Below are 4,792 nucleotides of genomic sequence, written 5' to 3'. Positions count from 1 at the left end.
AAAGGATCCTGAAACTTGCACACAGCCGTGCCCACTCTCAGCAGAGCCTTTAGCCTGTCCCACACCCCCCCACCCCTGCCCGGCCACTTCCTCCTCCCCAGCACCCATCTCCAGTTTCTCAGTAGCAGACACATGAGGGTTTACCAGGACCCTAGACGCAGGCCATCTAGACACAAGGAGGGAGGACAATAGCCAATCCCATGCCTGCTCTTGGAGGAATTCTTTAGGCCACGCTCTCCCACCCCTTCGTTTTGGTCACAGACCTAGCCTGTCCCATCTCCTCTCCCCTTCCAAGGTAAACTTCCCTTTCGGCTCCCTTGCAAACTAAAGCCTTAACGGAGGTTGGCAAGGGTTTCTATCCTGAGCCCAAAGTTTTGCCTCCTGCGAGGCAAAACCTTTGGGCCCAAGCGTATATACACAACAGCAGTGTGAGGCCTTTGCTCTCAGGATGAGCCTCCTGCCACTTCCCCACCCAGGACAGAGTCAATTTAGACACATGAGACAAACTATGGATTCCAAGAGCTTCTGTTCACACTCTGTTTAACCTTGGCCTGCTCCGCAGAGCAGGTGCACAATCGAGCCCAAACTCATGTCACTTACCAATAAAGCCAAACCAAAGTCTTTGGTACTAAAGATGAGAATTGTGTTTAGATTCGAGTCCAAAATACATTCCAGCTCCCCCAAACCACAAGTACAGAAAACACAGAACACGTGTCTGTTGTATTCTTCAGACGGTCTCCCTTCAGCAAAGGGAATGATAGGTCCCCTTTCCAACGATACCATTTGGAAATCTAACCAGTTAAAGTTCCAGGATATTAAAGTACTCGCCCAGGACCTTGACACTGACCTTCACCGGCTGGGTGGTTCAGCATCAGTTTGCACGACTATTAGACACTCCCTACGGTGAGCTGAGCCCCCATTCCTGTCCACCAGGCTGCAGACCATTGAGGACACGTTTTATTTGAAGTTACTACACACTCCACTAAGTGACCTCAATTATTTAAAGCTACTGAACAGCAAATCTAGGCCTCAATCTATAAGATGATACATCCAACTTCATTATCAAGACAACTTGTTTACAGAAAAGATAAAGGTCGAAAAACATAAGATAGCAATACAAATTAAAGAGTTTTAGAACTCAAACCTTTATTTGTGCTGTAAAGAAAACGATTAGCAATCATGTACACGATGCAACAGAAGACTAGTTCTCAGCACAGAGCAACACAGAAGTACTTTAACCACCCAGTGTAACAGCTTCCATTTCACAACAGCATACACAAACACATTTCCCCATATGCGCATGACTAATAAATTCTGAGGACAGGAATTACATCATACCCAAGTCATGATGAAAAGCTGAACGATACCAACATATTTTTAAACATTAAAAAAGAACCCATAAGACAAAAATCCCAGAAGCAAAAGGTATTGGGGATTTAAAATTTTTAGTGAAATCTAAGGTTAGAGGCACAGGAGAAAGAGCTACTGGTATTACTTTACCAACTCCCTGGATGCATCTCAGAAACACGTAATCATAAACGGTTTTCTTGTCTTTCCCTGAATTTTTAAAAACAGACCACATCGAGTAAAGGCTCCCCGCTCCCCCCGCCACCGTTTTGCCTGTTCCCCAAACTGATTTTGGCTGAGAGTTGCTCCTCCAGTACTGGATCAATCTGAAAAGCACAAATGTTCAAACTAAAGATAGAATCGATTCACTCAACCTTTGCAAGGCTACATGGATTGTTTGCTACTATATATCACAGTAATTTTAGTGACCATAAAAAGGTTATTCTGTTACAAAAACTAATAGCAAAATTTTTTACTGCTATTAATACGGACCACAAAGGCAAGAGATGTGTTTGAGACATAAAATTCCTATCATTGCACGTTCACTTTGCTCAGAATTTTCAACCACAACATCTCAGTAAATAGAAATGTTCCAAACCCCAAAGAGTACATCTAATCTCAAGTGCACACCACAATTTTAAACTTCAATACTTTAAAAGCTCGCAATTTGCACATTTAAAGTCCTTTCTAAGACTTACAGCTCCCCAACACCCGCACACCTTCATATAAACCACTGAAAAAGTTCATGGAGCAGCAAAGGCTAGTGAGCACTCTGCCGACCGGGACTCCTGCCACCCAGCTTTCATGGGACTTGTACTCATGTTCAGTTGTCGTCCCTCTTTCCCACCTTGCAGCCAGGCAAAACAATTTTAGCTTCTTTCTAAAGTTTTGAAGCAATCTTTTGTGCTTTCTAAGCACAATGTAACTAGCACTAACAACTTAGTAGCGTTAACTAGAATCTTCTTCCCCTGTGAGTCGATTACCTTCCCCAGAATTTTACCCTTTTTGCCGGAATTCCCTTCCAACCCCCATTCCCTACCACCCCTACCCTCTGCAACATATACGGTACCAACCCAACCCTCTCCCTTTCCTCACCCCCACCCCTCCCAGGACCAATGCCAACGTGTACCACTCCAACTGTCACCCCTGCCAGAACCGATGCCAAGGTGTGCCCCCCCAACCCTCACACCTCAGTTGGGTCCTCCCATTTGAAGTTTACTTTCAAATTAAATCAAGCAAAATCCACATTAACAAATACATAGAAGCATCAAAGATCACCGGTAGTCCCCCAACCATTTCCCTCACTTAGTCATCTGTGATGCAGTCAGAATGCCCAAAGACCTGCCATCTCTAACAGAATTTGGCCACAACCAACTTGTACCCACCCCTGGACTGTGGCATAACACGACCCCCCCACCCCCCCACCCCCTTCAGTTTGCCAGTAGGCTTCATTGAAGTATTTGCTCAAGGCATTTCAAATGTGAACACTTTCCCCAGACACAGGTTAGACCATCACACTAATTCCTCCAACCAACGTGCAGGCAGGCAGGCAGGCAGGCGCGTGGGTAGGTGAACGAGTCACTGGGCTCCATCTGCAAGATTCATCTACAAGGCATGACTCTGCGTTGTGGCACGTTAGAACGTCCTACAGCTTAAGAATCTTCTTGAAGCCATGTTCGTAGCACAGAACTAGCAAAGACCGAAGGCTCAATTTAGAAGACGCAGCATCTGAAAACCTCCGCCCCAGAAAAGGAGGGGTGCCTGGGGGTTGGTGCTCCGGGATCAAACATTCAAAGCAACAGATCTGCTGATGGCCCGATGCATCTGCTTTGGACTTTGAATGATTGCCCCCTCGTGAGCTCATCTGAAAACCTGAAATGGTGGCCTCCTGAATACAGGGCTTCCTGAGCAAGGCCTGGAAACAGGACACTGGAGAAACTTCCACCTCCTAAGCCTTTGGAAATTCAATCTGCAGACATCAACTTAGGCGGGCTCTCTCCTTCAGGGTCTCCCCTCCTGCACTGCTACGACTCACACTGGCCATGGGCTCCATTTCTCCTGGTGCCATCTGATCACCACGATGAACACTATAGTAACAAACCACGGTCCATGAGGCATTTCGTAACTTTCAGCTGGTGCCATCGCTGCAGGCCCACCCAAGGGTACACATTCAGTCCCCACCCTCTCGGCAGGCAAGCAAGACCACCCCACCCCACCCCGAGTCTCAGCAGGGCGTGCCTCTCCTCCTCCACGATTACCGACATAACCGAACTTCTCAAGGCCGTTGCCAACTTTCCCAGGCTTACCGGGTTACCAGAAGCAATGTTTTAAACGAATGGATAACCTCGAGAGAGTTAAAGGGAGGAGGAAGGGCAGAGTGAGCTCACAGAAGAAGTTAGCACGGAACCTAGAGGAAAAGTCCAAAGGGGAGCACTGCCACCTGGAAAACAAAGCTTGGGTCAATTTTGTCCCCAGACACACAAATATCCTGCCTCAGCAGCCCCAGCCGGTCAGGCGTCAGGCGCCACACCAGTAACCGCTTTGATGGCACCCTACCTCCTCAATCACTCCTGAGACCACCCTTACCTCCGACAAAGGGTCTGACCTCACACCCAGACCTGGGGTTCACCAGGCTGGGCATGGCCTGGACCCTGTCCCAGGCCGAACCAAAATTACATACCACCCTGGGCCAGAGCTGTCAGGCCCGCGAAGCTAAGTTCAGTATCCACAAGACCAGGCCTCATCCCCACGCGGGTTCACAACCCTCTGAAAGAAAAGGGGGCTGCTGACATCGACGAGTTCGAGGTCTGCCCTCCCAGCCCTCCTGGGGCCCTGCACCCCACTGCCTTCCTTCCTGATCACGCTCAGGGAGCCAAATGCCCAATTCCGCTTCCTCTCCAGTAAGGGCGTTGAGATCCTGTTCTCCTCCTGCTTCTAACTTCTTTCCTCCTCCCACACAAACCAGGGCACGGGGCTCGCTCGGCCCACGCAGGAGCGGTGCCCTCCTAGAGGCCAAGTTCCCGTCCTCCAGAAGGAAGCGACAGCCAGGGCTAAAGGGCTGTCCTCCCCTGGGTCACTGCGGGGACCTTCAACGCAGCTCTCCCCACCATAGGTTCCCCAAGATCTCGTTTCCTCTTTAACCTTTCTTATTCTCACACCCCAACCCCCTCGAGTCTCATCTAAGCCTGTCATCTCCCCCATCTGCCCCCTGAGGCCCTGAACTGGCCACTTCCTCCCCCACAACTACAGCCAAGCCCGCGGCCCTCCCTGTCGCTGACTCCTGATGGACAGGCCACAACTTTTGCTTTTATAGCCCCGGGCCGCATCACTCGGGGCACGGCTCAACGGGACGATTCCTCCACCGCCACGGCGAGGGGAAAAAAGTCCCTCCCTGACCTTGCCCAGGGAGACGACTCTGGGCGGGTCTCGGTCTCCCGGGGCGTCC

General features: G+C 49.8%; 1 long non-coding RNA gene across 1 annotated transcript; it reads right to left on the bottom strand.

Annotated features, from left to right (window-relative positions):
- Positions 1-1,121: 1,121 nt before the first annotated feature.
- Positions 1,122-4,548, bottom strand: LOC121023656 (uncharacterized). Its single transcript, XR_005787468.1, has 2 exons — positions 4,028-4,548; positions 1,122-3,787 (listed from the first exon to the last, which is right to left on the bottom strand). It is a non-coding gene; the product is annotated as an uncharacterized LOC121023656 (long non-coding RNA).
- Between the last annotated feature and the right edge of the window lie 244 nt (positions 4,549-4,792).

This window comes from Herpailurus yagouaroundi, unplaced genomic scaffold (assembly GCF_014898765.1).
Source record: "Herpailurus yagouaroundi ecotype Mexico unplaced genomic scaffold, PumYag 569, whole genome shotgun sequence".
Classification (NCBI taxonomy): Eukaryota; Metazoa; Chordata; class Mammalia; order Carnivora; family Felidae; genus Herpailurus; species Herpailurus yagouaroundi.
This window is presented reverse-complemented; position numbering and strand designations above follow the sequence as displayed.